This window comes from Lissotriton helveticus, chromosome 2_1 (genome assembly GCF_964261635.1).
Source record: "Lissotriton helveticus chromosome 2_1, aLisHel1.1, whole genome shotgun sequence".
Lineage (NCBI taxonomy): Eukaryota > Metazoa > Chordata > Amphibia > Caudata > Salamandridae > Lissotriton > Lissotriton helveticus.
The window spans coordinates 555,653,234-555,668,280 of NC_136059.1; the positions used below are offsets into that span (position 1 = coordinate 555,653,234).

General features: G+C 42.2%; 1 protein-coding gene across 2 annotated transcripts in view; it reads right to left on the reverse strand.

Annotated features, from left to right (window-relative positions):
• The window catches only part of PDE8B (phosphodiesterase 8B), a 1,092,370-nt gene that overhangs the window by 1,000,501 nt on the left and 76,822 nt on the right, over positions 1 to 15,047 (reverse strand). The window lies entirely within an intron of this gene.

A 15,047-nucleotide genomic window follows, 5' to 3' on the forward strand; every position in this document is an offset into this window, starting at 1 on the left:
TGCATAACTCCAGTGTCCACATATAGATAAAAAAACATTACATGTTGTTAGTTTCTCTCAGGCCTGTGACTGTACCCCTCGCAATTCTGACTTTATTAAGTGTTGTGATTAATTTATTAATGGCCACTGCAAATGCCTTTACACAGGTATGCCACCAAATACAATACTATGGGGTGGGCCGCACAATTTCCACAGGGCTGATATAAAGCATAGAATTGTAGTAAGGCGAAAGTGACAGGACCATGTTTGGCAGGCATGAATGGTGCCACACTGGCTCCTGGTCAATTGCCAGATTTGATTTAAATTTGCCTGCTCCCTATGCACATGCTGGCACCCTCTGCAGCCAGGATCACAGGAGTAAACTGAAATCAAGGGTCAAAAACAATATAGGTAACCAGGTGAATGACCGGGCGCTCAACCTTCAATCCACGGTAAAAGTAACTAATCTCACAAGTAAACTATGGTGCTCAAAAGGGGGGAGGGGTTGGTTACCCTAACAGCCCCACTAATACCCACATAAATGAGTACATCAATACAATAACCACAAATCCTCCCTGAGCAGCCGTATAGTAAAAAATATTAAAAAGTCCAATATTCCACAATTTATTCCAATTGCTTCAAAAGTCCAAAATATTCCTCTGTTGGTACAGTCCATATCCAGACGTGTGGTTCTTCATAACAAACAAATTACCAATACAATGAAATTGTTTCTTCATATACAGTTTTCCAGTGCAGCCTGTACCAACAGAGGAATATTTTGGACTTTTGAAGCAATTGGAATAAATTGTGTAATATTGGACTTTTTAATAATTTTTACTATACGGATGCTCAGGGAGGTTTTCTGTTTATTGAAATCAAGGGTCAGCATATGTTTCTCTATCGCAAGACCTTCTGGTACACCGGCCTAAGTCTTTAACCACCGTTTCCAGATTGAAGGCAGTCCTGAACACTCACTAGTTTTATACTCCCCCAAAGCAAGCACCAAGAGGCCTCTCCCAAGGTCATGAGCGCCTTATAAATGACAATTATTTATAACTGATTGTTTTCAGGATTCTTCACACATTCTTCGCTTCAGTCTATAATTCTTAAAAAAGGCCTTAATAACACTCTTCTCAATCGAAATGATACTTTCGGGGTCACTCAAAACAGGTAGATCAAAAGATAAACTAAAATAATCATTTATATAAGAAACCAGGGAATCTTAAGAGCATCGTCTACTATGAGGCAGTCTAGAATGATAGAAAACTGGTTTCGGTTTTTACCCAAATAGACTGCCATAATAACAAGGGTTTTAAAGCTATCATGTCCTCCAGATAGCGTGCAGGCCAGTTTCTTTTTGTGCTATAAAATATGATGCAATCTAGGTACACACAACAAACGTTTGAGGAAACAAGTCTCCTCTATCTAAAGGGATTTACTTTGTGTACAACCCCATAGCCCTCCCATAGGTAGAAGTTGGTACACCTCTTGCTTTGTATATTTCAACCATCTCCTTAACTGTCAGACTACCGATTTTATGGGAGAACCTAAATATGCCATTACATATTCAACTCAATTTCAACTAAGTATATGAAACTTATTGCGCCCATGATCCTGTGTTAGAAAACAAAATCCCTAGCCTAGATAACAATAGGAATTTACACTAGCAATCGGGGAAACGTAAATATAAAAGGTCATGTACACGTGCACCTTTTTCTACAGACCATTGTGAATGTTGTTTCCTTGTTTATTTCCATTCTCCTAGATGCCATGACATACCCAAAACAGTCCATTTATCTTTGTAGGCTAAACGGTGTCCTGGATAACAGGACGGCGTAGTTGGCATATAATAGTATTCGCACCGAGTGGCCTTAGACAGTAGGGGCATCAACCTGCAAACTCTGTAGCGTGTTATCCACCCCACTAATGAAGAGTGAAAACAAGAATGGCCCCAATACACACCCCAGTCTGATATGCCTCTTGATCTTAAAAAGAGGGGAACATTCCCCATTGGGACCATACCGCACCATAGTCAGTGGGTTTTTGTTGTAAATAGAAGATCCTTGAGCCAGGTGTATGAAGCAGGATAGGTTTATTTAGCTTACTTCCTTGTTGTCACCTGGGGGCTAGAATCACGCTGCAGACTACTCGCCTGAGCCCTACAGTCTCCGCTGCTCTCCCCCGCCGCCGCTCTGGTCATCGCGGCTGCCGAGCGGGGAGAGCAGGACTCTAACTTCCAGCAGTCCTTGCCGGACCAGGATGCCGCCCACCACCTGATTTTAGCGCCTGGAGGCGCACAAGAGGATGCTGCTCCTTCGGTGGAGCGGGAGCTCCTTGTGTCACCTGGGGGCTAGAATCACGCTGCAGACTACCCGTAGGAGCCCTACAGTCTCCGCTGCTCTCCCCCGCCGCCGCTCTGGTCATCGCGGCTGCTGAGCGGGGAGAGCAGGACTCCAACTTCCAGCAGTCCTTGCCGGACCAGGACGCCACCCACCACCTGATTTTCGCGCCCGGAGGCGCACAAGAGGACGCTGCTCCTTCGGTGGAGCGGGACCTCCTTGTTGTCACCTGGGGGCTAGAATCACGCTGCAGACTACCCACCTGAGCCCTACAGTCTCCGCTGCTCTCCCCCGCCACCGCTCTGGTCATCGCGGCTGCCGAGCGGGGAGAGCAGGACTCCAACTTCCAGGAGTCCTTGCCGGACCAGGACGCCGCCCACCACCTGATTTTCGCGCCCGGAGGCGCACAAGAGGACGCTGCTCCTTTGGTGGAGTGGGAGCTCCTTGTTGTCACCTAGGGGCTAGAATCACGCTGCAGACTACCCGCCTGAGCCCTACAGTCTCCGCTGCTCTCCCCCGCCGCCGCTCTGGTCATCGCGGCTGCCGAGCGGGGAGAGCAGGACTCCAACTTCCAGCAGTCCTTGCCGGACCAGGACGCCGCCCACCACCTGATTTTCGCGCCCGGAGGCACACAAGAGGACGCTGCTCCTTCCGCGTCGCGGGATCGCGCGCGGGAGAAGCCTGGGACAAGGGCGGGACCATCTAAGGCCATCATAGGCCAGCGGAGGCCGGGACGGGGCACCCCCCTTGGATCTGAACTAAGAAAAGAAGGGAAAGGTTGTAAGGTACAGATACCCTTTGACTATCTCAACTTCCATACAGGTCCCTCCCAACCGTCATCATAGTGGTATCGGTGAACTATTTGTTGTTGTTGGGGAGTTGATACTGATTCAGAGTCCACTTTCAAAAGCTATTACGCTATGACTTGCAAGGGGGGCACTAGAAAACCTTCCACCCAGAGTAATTCGCTTAGGGGAACGATGGACTATTATATTAAGAGTGCATTACTCCCCATTGCCTGTGAATTAGAGAGAATAGAACGTTCCCCAGCCATGGATAGCTCCTCCAGTATGTGTTCTCCTCCACAGGCTGTCGATGCAGCCCCAGCTATATCATTACTGGAAGAACTAAATAAAATGTGTAAATCCACGTACGCTCCTGTGGAATCAGGAGACCTCCAAACTAGTGCTTCTATTTCCCCTATAACAACGACTAGTGCCAGTTTGAGTTGTTCACTTCAACTTACCCAAATCCTACAGGGTACTCCCCTCGCAACACGACCAATAGTAAACTCACAATCCGCAGTTGCCACCCAGGTGTCCTCTGTTAAAAGGAAGAGAGATGGGGTCAAACAAACGGGGAGGCGGGCCAAGCAACAAAAACTAAATTCAAATTCCCCACTGACCAACACTCCCAGCACTGCAACATCGAAAGTATCTACCCAGGCCTCCTTACTGGCCTCGCTTGAAAATATGATGAGGTCAATAATTTCCCCGTTGATTGATAAAATGACTAGCTTAGGGGATAGGCTCACGGGGGTCGAGGAAGCAATTAAGGCTAATTCGCTATTTCTAAAAACTATGCCAGGACCCTCTCAACCACAGCGTCCAGCCCCCACAGAAATGCCCAATACCACTATACTAAGTAAGACCACCCGTAATCAATTAGTAACCCCGCATAGTAAAAACTTAAACCTCTCGAAGGCCGCCACAACTTTACGAAGTTCCTACCCTAGAGTTGGGCCAAACAAAGAAATGTCATTTCAAAAGGGATTAGCGGTTAATTATGACAATATGTCACACAAAACCAATCATCTTCATTTGCCACCAGAGGCCGCTCCTATTGTGTGTGTCCTCTCAGGTGTACCAGAACTCCCAAAGGGGAAACACGAAAGCCATCAGGACCTAAGAAACAAGGTAGTGTTCTGGCTAACTAAAAATAGACCTCTCCCACCCAATATTGATGGCACCATACTAAGCGTTAGAAGGGTGGGTTGGCTAGGACCTCTCCCAAAACAGATCGCGGGCGATTTGGTACTTGTAAAATTTAAGAATAAACATGTCGTCCCATATCTTCAATCTTGGCAGCCACAAATAGGAGATGGGTCTATATCTACCTGGAGTCTAAGTGAATTTTACCCTAGAACATTATATGTCTTGTCGCACTGCCAAAAAGAACAGAACAACCACTGGATGGGCACAACTGGTCTTGTATCGAGTGGTCGCTATATCTCCACGTTCAATTAATCTGATCTACTCTCTCGCTCTTCATTGATTAGCTGATTTATCCTATTGATTTAATCTTATTTTAACACACGCTACTTTTTATGAAATGAAATGTACTGATGTATTTGTGTATACGTATGTACTGTTATTGTTTTTATGATTTTTTTTATAATTCTCAAATTGAAATTTATTATTCTCTGTTTCTGTGATTGCATTGCTCATGCTTTTATGAGTTGTTTTTACATTTCGAATAAAGCTTCTTGACTGACTGACGTTACTTCCAGGTTAAGTTCATCAGGATAAGATAGATAGATGGAAATGTAAACCCCACCCTGTCGCTTAGCCTGCCTGCCATCAACTGCCACTCCACACACAGGCCATGCACCAAAGATTCGATGATGTTACCAGCCATTCTACCACTCACACTATCTGAGCAACAGGGTAGTCCCAGCCAGGGAAAAGAGAGACACAAGTCAATTATAACAGTTTTCTTATAAGCTTGCAAGGATTTGATTTGAGTTTTGAAAGTGCGAGCAAATGCCCAGAGGTGTCTGGGCGCTAAGATCAAAGTAGACCAGAGTATTGAGCGGTCCACCAGATCAAAGGCACTGCATAGGTCAGCAAAGCATAAATATAGAGACCCAGTTTTAGCTTTAATGTTCTTCCTTATAAGTTATTAAAGATTTATACATTGCTCTACAGACCCCAGCTCTCTTCTAAACCCGTACTGTGTCTCAGATATGATGGAATTTTTGTCAGCCCAGTACTTTTCCCATCACTTTAGCGGTAGTATCTAGAGGATAAGAGGTGGGCTATACAGCACGCTTGTGATAAAGTTAGCCATCCGCCGAACTTTAAAAAAGGCCACTTATATTTAAAAGTGTTTTTTCAACAGTCTTGTCCTGTTGCCTATCACTTGTAAAATAACCAAACAGAATATTATTAAAACAAAGCTGATGCATGTCACTAACAATTAGACTAATATGAGCATTTCTAACCTGGTCAAAATGTCATTTGGCAATCTAATACCCTAAAGACTACTTATTTGCGCTATACCATGAGAATAGGGAGTGGCTCAACATGCAGCTAGAGTTTCTTAGGATTCAGCACACTTCTTATCTGTTTACAGCAAGAGCTGTAATTATCAGTAGCTGGGAGAGAGTTTTCCTTCGAAAGGAAAACAAACATCAGCTGGGCTCAGCTCCCCTCCTCTCAGATTTGGCTCAGTATCAGATTTCAGTGTAGGACTGGATGCTGCTGCAGTCCAGCAGCCTGGCGGTCTCTGTCAGGATTCCTGGCTGTGTCTTGGTGTGATATCCAATGTGGAGGAGACCTCTCTTTATAAGCGGCCACTTGATGAGTCTTTTATACTGTTGTCTACCAATCTTATCTTCAATGGGGAATTTTTGAGGAATTTCTGGTATAATCTGTATACATCAATATGTTAGTCTTAAGACGCACGAGTAGAAAGCAGTATGGTAAAAATACGTCAATTCAGACTACATTGTTTATTTTATTTTCATTATCAGACCCTGAAATATAGATAACAAAGCATCTTATTCCGGACTGTTTTTACAGTAGGTGCTTCATCAATTGCATTGTCTGGATGATTTCACACTTTCACAGGTTCTTTGAAAGAAAAGGACAGACATCATCTACGTCAAAGGTAGACATGCCAATGATCGGGCAGAAAATATTGTTCAGGCCTGCTCAAAATGGAGCCTGTCCTTAGGGTCTTTACATCAGTGGAAAAGAGGAGAAAAGGGCAAATGGGTTTTCCCACTGTAAAATTAAAGCCACTTATAAGTATGTTGTAAAATGCGATGCAGGGCGCGCTACGAAATTCGTTTTATTTATTAAATTGTTTACACACCTGCAATCATCCATATTCCGGTATTTAGTACCCCTGACCCTGCCCCTCACCCGCCCCGCCTCTCTGCCCCACGGAACTCCCCCCACGGGCCACGGCTGGCACAAGGGTGTAGCATCAGGAGGGGAGTGTGGAGTGTAAAACCCGTCAATAAATCTATTCTGTAGTAAATAGTTGGGAACAGGTGCTTTCAGTCAGGTACGGGAAGATGTCAGTCGGATTTCATCTAGGATTTTTACATGCACGCAAAGACTTAAGGACACACATACCATCTCCTCTTTGTTTTGAAGTTCTTAAATTCTTTTGTTTATTTCACAAAATATTTTGTTTTAAGTACCTCTAACAATCCTCACTGCTCTCCCCTTCCACTGCCCCATGAGCCCCCGTCATGTCCTTCTACTCAGATAATGTATTTTAACAAGATATGCCAGCATGATTTTGGGAAAATCTGAAGATCACACCACCCCAAACTTACTGACCAAGCTACGCCTCTGTGTATGCAGTGGAAGTTTGGGGTGAGGAGGAGGTAAGATCATAGACTGAGGTCAGGAATTGAAAGAGGGATTGTTTTGTAGCAAAAGCTAATTCCTTTGGTATCAATAGGCACAGCAGAACTGAATTTTAGGAGATAGAAAAGCCTTTGAGTGGTGACGATTTGTACTTTGTAAATGGTTAAACTGAGTAAAGGTGTAGATTTAGGAGTAGCATAGAATACTAGTCATGTTTTATGAGGATACGCATTGATAACTGCTTTAGCTTAGTGGGGTTGGATCTTGCAGATGTACAGTGGTGGTCTTAGTAAAGAATGAGGAGAGACAAGTCTTTCTGTCAAAGTGGACTCCTTGGTTGTGAATTGAAATTGCAAATGAAATGATCCCCAGGGGAATGATTAGATGGGGAATAGGATTTTTGACGGAGTGAATGAGGTGAACATGGTCATTGTTGCTGTAGGAAAATGTATTATTATTTGGGGGGATGACTACCCACTCAAGGAGTAATCACAACCCTTGTCTGATTAACCCCTCAATGTCACTAAATAAACCTGAGCTCATTCCTCTGATAGCTATATCACAGAGCAGACAGGCTTAACTTAGAAGGAAAAGTGTTTAGGAGTGCCAAAACATTAATAAAGTTAAAATGCAAAATAATAAAAATCCCAAACTGAATTAGATAGATAGGATACAGTGTAACATACAAAACAACAGCACAATGACAAAACCCTAGTAAGGGCAACGGAGCCTATGAAGTGTTAAAGTTTTAATATGTTGAATACACTAACCAGGTTTATCATGGTCACCGATTTTACCTTCTGACTTCAATCTTTTAAGTCCCAATCCACTAGAGGAGTGCACATTGAAAGCTCCCAGGACCTCAGGGGAGGCACTTAAAAATTCAGAGGGTGTCAAGCAGTGGCCAAGAGTAGGGTCAATTTCAGGCCCAGTTGCCACTGATCAGCATGGCCGTTTCAGGAAAGGGCTCTTGTAGCTTGTTGCATCCTTGTTGCTTGAAAAAATCAGCCAACTAACCTTTGGAGTCCACATCTTTGTCCTGGGTACAAAAGAGAGAAGATCAAGTCCTTCGGGTTTCTCAGGTCACATACAGCAGGTCCAGTCCTCTTCTGGGCTTCCTTAGGTCCAGGAGTGTTCTGGCATGGGTGCCTGGAAATGCCACATTTATGCCTGGCAGGAGCTAAGGAGTGGAAATGACTATTGGGCACGTCCTAACCAATAGGGGAAATTTACCTAGGACCAACTGTACCCACATTGGACTTTTTAAAGATGCCAAAAGTCTTTGTATCAAAAATAAAGAGAGTTGACTAGGAGCAGATGAAGGTCAAGTGCCCGTGCTCCAAAGCTATAAGCAAGTCAAAAAAGGGGGTCACTGTTCCTAATAAAGAGGAGAAAGAAGAGTGGAACGTTCAGAAAGGACAGTCAACAAGGCCGTTACTTCTTGCCTTCACACATCCCAGGCAATGGTATTTAGTCAAAATATCGAGCTGGAAATGTCGACTTACACTAATATTGAGTTTTAAATATCGATTTAAAACATATAGAAGTCATTAATAATGTTTGCAAAATTAATTAATTATAATAAATTAGGAATATTTTGTATTTATTCATATTTATTTAGCTGAGATTTTATAATGTTAATTGTATTTTTAAATATTTTTGGTAAATTCTATGAGTGGGTCGTGAGGTTTAAAGGTGTTTACGGTGGGAAGTAATTTATTTTGTATTATTTATTAATCAGTTGTTAATTAATATTAATTAATTGGTAATTGATTATGGTAATTGTGTAATTAATTTTAGGTGCAGGTTTTGGGGTTTCTTGGGGTAAAGGGTGAGAACGAATTTATTTTGAATTACTATTAATATGTTGTCAATTAATAATAATTAATGAATTGATAATTATTATTAGAATTGTGTAATTAATTTTAGGTGCAAGTTGTGGGGTTTATAGGGGTAAAGGGTGGAAAGTAATTTATTTTGAATTAAGTAATAATCAGTTTTTAATTAATGTTAATTGATTAATTGTCAATTAATTATGGTAATTGTGTAATTAATTGAAGGTGCATGTTGTGGGGTTTATACTGGTAAAGGGTGGGAAGTAATTTATTTTTAATTAATGATTAGTTGATAATTAATATTAATTAATTGATAATTAATTAGATTAATTGTTTAATTATTTAGTTTGTCTGTAGGTTTTGGGTTAATAGGGGTGAAGGGTGGGGAGTAAATACATTTTACTTTCTTTATAGTTAGTTGTTAAATACTATTAATTATTTAATTGATTTTTTTAATTGTGTAATTAATTTTTTATATAGTTTAAATTCAGGTGTGGGTTGTGGGGATTATAGGTGTAAAGGGTGTGGAGTTAATGACATTTTATGTGTTTTAATTTGTTTTTAATTCATAATATTTGTTTATTTGATAATTACGTTAATTATGCAAATACATGTTTTTATTTTCTATGTGGGTTTTGAGTTGTGTGGTGTTATAGGGTAGGAAGCAAAAAGACTATATTTATGTAATAATTCATGTTTTTGGTAATAAATATTTTCTAAATAAAAATATTTATTTGTTCGAAAATATTTTATTTTTAATTTGATTTAATTTAATATTTGTAGGTATTTGTGGCATGTATTTAACATTATAAAATGTTTTTTTTATTTTTAATATTAAATATATTTAAATTTTTATTGTTAATATAGTTTTATGTTTTTTGTATTTACTCTTTTGAAAAATATTTTTACTTTGTTGATGATGTTTTGTTTGTTTTTAATTTTGAACTGACTGGAGTGAGATTCCTAAATGTTACCTCTCTGCAATCCAACACTTTCCCTATTGTTGCACTCACTGGTGTGGGAATAGTACATTTTCTCCCTTCCTATCTCACTCCTTGCTACCATCCTTTGTCTAACTCCTTGTTTCCTTTATACCCACGATGCCCTTATATTTCAACCATTAGGGCATATCGGTCCACAAAACTGATAAGGCTATGAATTTTTGGACTTCTGGTCCAACTTGGTGAGCCAAAATGACTGCATTCCAGACATGTTTGTTGCATGTTTCACGTTATCGCTGCACCACTTAGCTGGCATGAGCGATTAACAGGTCCACGTCCTGATGGTGATGAAGAATGGATTATAAGTGAGTGTATACAGCAATATGATGATGTGGCTATCTGTGTTGCTGATTTTCAACGCATCCAGTTTCATTGTAATACAGGCTCTCTCAACACAACTATACTATTAAGGTTCGCTATTAGGCTGGAAATGTGTGTACTGAATGTATATATTAGGGATTCTGGATATTTGAGATGCCAAGGGCTATAACCCTGGGCACACATGTGGTGCACACATGCTGTGGTATGCAAGAATATTCATACCATGTTTAAAGTGATAATGAAATGCGTTTACTATGATTATCACTATGTCTTCTCTAAAACTATCTTCTCTTTTTAGGTGGAATGATAAAATTTTTATCATGACACACAGATACCCCTTACCTTAAAATGTGGGGGACGTAGTATGTGAACCAAGAGATGGGTAGGTAAGTCACCCTTTCCTTTGGTCCTGAAGAAGTGCAGTCGATCTTGTATAGACCAAGAGGCACGAAACATGTCAACCCGCACACAAGTTGATCAAGCCACTTGGGTACAATATTGACCCTGCTAGAGGCACCAACACTTGCTTTTTAATCTGACAGGGACTCTATAGAATAAAGAGGTATAGGCCATCTCGTAGTCAGTTTTAACTCACTATCACCACACTCCACTCTGCACTTCACGTTGGACACAATCACACTTTTCTGTCTGCAATAAAATCAAAAGATCTCCACAAAAGTGAGCCTTTGGGGGACCCGTAGGGCATTGCAGCACTGGCCCAACAAGGTGCACCCACCCAATGATGAAGCATGACATCTTCTTCCTCTTTATTAGGAGCAGTAACCCCCTTGGTTTTGACTTGGCCAAAAATCTTTGGGCAAACTAAAATTGTGCCCTGGGGGTCTTTGTAGGGAGTATACCATTGTAATCCTAGCATCCTCCCATACCAAAATCCAGTTTGGGGCAGTCATTATATCCAAAATAAACCCTGAGACAGTGGTCTGATTGAACAAACAAAGAGGGTCATTAGGATGGCGGGCGGACTTTGTCCGCCCGCCATCCTGACGGTAAAAGGAACTGCCCGCCATATGAGCGGGGGTGACATTAGGATGCGCCCGCCACACTGGTGGGCACATCCTGCATTTTTAACATTGTGGCGGGCGGTGCTGAATGCCAAGAATGCATGTTGTGCATGTGCATATACAACGTGGCATGCACCGCGCCGTGCCTGCCATGTTGTGCATGCACATGTAGGGGGTACCATAGGTACGCCCCATGTGCCCTTCCCACCCCCAACATCCTGGGGGCCTGCAACGGACCCCCAAACTAGAAAACCGAATGCCTTTCAGTGGCGGCAATGCCGCCACGGAAAGGCTCCCTCCCGCCTGTGTCCTGATATGGATAGAGGTGTCTAGCAGACACCGCCACCATATGAAACCCTTTTCCGCCCGGTCGACTTGTCGACTAGGCGGAAAAGCGGCAGATGGTCTACCCGTCCGCCGCGCTCCCCCCCTGCCATACCAATATGGCGTGGAAAATGGGTGGCGGGTGGGCTAGGATGTAGGGAGGATCGCCACCGCCTGCATGGCGGTGGCAATCCGCGCTACAAACTAATGGTCCCATAGTGTTTTCAGCAACCAGACAGTGGATACACAATAATTGTTTCGACATTCTGCTTCTCCACCATTCAAGTGTACCCCCAGTGTTATATGTACACACAGTAAACCTGTCAAGCAGGATTTGATGTTCAAGCAGGATTTGACATGTTGATGTTAAAAAGAATGCTCACAGCCCCACCCTGCATATTCTGTCAAGTTCAGAGAAGTCAACTCTGCCCATTCATGTCAGTCTATTGTTTGCTCCTGGTAGGCACTTCACACCATTTCACACCTATTCAAATGCTAATTACTAACTGGCAGAAGTGTGAGAGCAAATAGAAATATAGCCTCCAGGAACTTCATGCAGGGGAAAGGAAAGTTTCTAAACAATATGTTTCCTTATTATTTATTACAAATTAAACTATACCATAATAATGGTTAAAAATATATATATTTTTTTCTCTTTCTTCTGTACTTTAAAAAAAAAATATTAGCTTAATAAACATACACCCATCTCAGCAAGTACAGTGTTCAATGCGATACATGCTTATTACATTTGAAATAAGAAGAGAGGAACAAAAGATAATCTACACACATAGCAGAGTCCTTATACAGAAATTACAGACGCAATTATACATCAGATACAGGTGGAAAAAAAATGCATCTCAATGGTCCTGAAGGCACGAGCTGTGGAATGGGTGGAAAGCGCCTCAGTGGGCTTGAGTCAGTAGCCACAGGGGCCTGTGGGTCTGGGTCTGTGTCTTGTGAGGCTGCATGCGTCGCCTGGGGGGTTACTATCAGGTGCTCAAGGAGATATCGTTTAAGGGGGTCCCAGATATCCTTGGGACGAGATGTGAGAGGGAGCAGTTCGGCATACGTGATTGACTGTTCCTACCAGAACATCATGTCCCTGATCCACTCCTTAAATTTTGGAACTCTGCCACGCCCCCAGCAGCATGCTATTCACCTTTTGGATAGTAATAGAGCAAGGGCTATAAAAAGACGGGATCATTGCTAATTTCTGCCCTGTACCCTAACAGAGCCAGCAATGGGGAAGTAGGTAATGGTGATGATGTCATCTGCTCCAATGCATGTAGGGTCTGTTGCCAATATGACTGTATTGCATCACAGTTCCACGAAAAGTGGAGAAAGTTGGCGCCTTCTGCACCACATCTATCACGTTTTTCGCTGTCTCGCAATTTATATTTATAAAGTGTGGCGGGGGTATAGTAAGTGCGATGCAAAAACATATAATGTATCATGTGCACCCCACTGCTAGACGAGATGCGCTCCGTTTGTGAGCAGCAGTACCCCCATTGTTGATCAGTTATGTCTTGAGCTAAATCTGCAGCCCCCTTAGCTCTAGCAGGGCAGTGTTCCAATGTCGGGGTAGTGTACAGGCTGTGGTACAGCGTCGCTACTGCATGTGATGCATTAGCGCTGCGCAGCAGGGAGTGCAGCGGGTGAAGTATCTGTGGCTCTTGAGGAAACAAGGGAGTGTGCTCGTGTATGCCTTGTCTGAGTCGGACATACAAGATGTCCATGGAGGAGGAGGTCGCCCCAAAAAACATCTGTTGTAAAGTACGAAACTTGCCATTAAGGTAAAGATCTCCCCAACAGGTAATACAAAATTTTGTTTAAGTTTTGTGAAATATTTCTTCCTGTAATAATGACATCTCGACTTGGTAACACAGAGGTAGGAGGGGAGAGTACATCATGGGCGTGTGAGTACGCTGGTGTGATGCGCTGCCAGGCACGCACCGTGCATGTGATTGGCGTGGGAGCAGGATCATGAGACGCGACTGGGCTTAATAGAACCCCTTCTAGAGGGATGGGAGCCCCTAGCCAATGTTCTGTAGCAACTTAGGGCATATGTTTGGGTGGTTGAAACCAGTAATAGGCGTAGTGACCCTGTGCGCAGAGGTAATAGAGCTCCATATCAGGGATATCAAAACCACCCTGGGAGTTGGGCTTGACAAGTGTATCCCATTTTAAACGAGGGCTCTTGCCTCCCCAAATCAAGCAGATCAGTTCAGTACATAGTGCTGAAAAGAAATGTCTACCTGCATCATACGATATATTTGAGAAAAGGTAGAGAAGTTTCGGGAGAATTACTAATTTAATAAGGGAGGTGCGACCCGCCATGGAGAGTGGGAGCAAAATCCAACTAGTGACACTGCTAATTATACTGTCCAACGCTCTGCCATAATTAAAGCGCATCAGTTCCTCCCGATCCGCAGTGGCATATATCCCCAAATACTTAACTACGGTTGAGGTTAAAAATAGTTGTTTGATTATTTTTCTAGTTAGTCCCATCCCTTAGATACAGTATTGGGATTTATAATCTGTACTCTGTTTTTCTACAGAGGGTAGCTTCGCTTCCCACAATAAAAAATAGCTTTTGGGTGATATTCACTGAAAAGAAATGTTAACATAAAATTTCTACAAGCCCTTATTTTAAATACCATGCATCCTGTCTTGTGGGCTGCAAGGCCTACATAGGGGTGACTTATTAGTATTTGAAAGGGAGGTTTTGACCTGTCAAAAGGGTTTATTTTGTAAGGTCAAATTATAGTTTTTAAACTTCCACAGTCAGCTACAATCGTAGACTTGATGATATGTTTCACACTGTCCCTGTACTGGATGGTACAATAGGTGCTGCAGTCCACTTGTGACATTTAACTTGCAGGTGCTGAGTACATTTTGTACCAAATACTAGGGACATATAAGTAAGTTAAAGTTACCAACTAGGAATATGCCAATTCAATCATTTTAGAAGGGGGAGTACAATCACTTTAGTACTGGTTAGCACTTGTAAAAGTGCACCTGCTAACTTTCTACAACCAGAAAAAATATAAAGCCCAGCAAAGGCGAAAAACAGGGTAACGACCAGAAGAGGAGGATTTCCTCCACTTGCTAACCCTGTTCAATGTGATTGCTAATGTAGTTTCTACTTGATATGATAATCATTAGTATTTCTCCTTGATACTGTCAATACACCAGATCTTGTGTGATATAGGCACTCTGCCTAATGTGGTCTTTATCATTGTTAATGCTACCTGATAGGTCAATTATTACTAATGCTACCTGATTTGTTCATTATTGTTAATTATGGCTCTTCTGGTCATTATTTCTAACCCTGTATAATACGGCGATTACTGATAATGGTTTTTGATGTATTTTTTATGTCTTATCTTGCCTAGGAATATTGTGAGTCCAGGAGACTAATTTCATTGAATTATGTCACATAAAACTGTTTAATGTCTGAGGAACATAAGTAATAGTTCAGTTGTTTATTGGGAGATGCTGTACATGTGAGAGGATGTTTCACATTTTGGATTCGGCTCAATCTGAGACACCAGTACAGGGTTTGGTCAAAAAGATCTTTCAATTGTGGAAGCAACAATTATTGAACTAGTCATAATGTCAT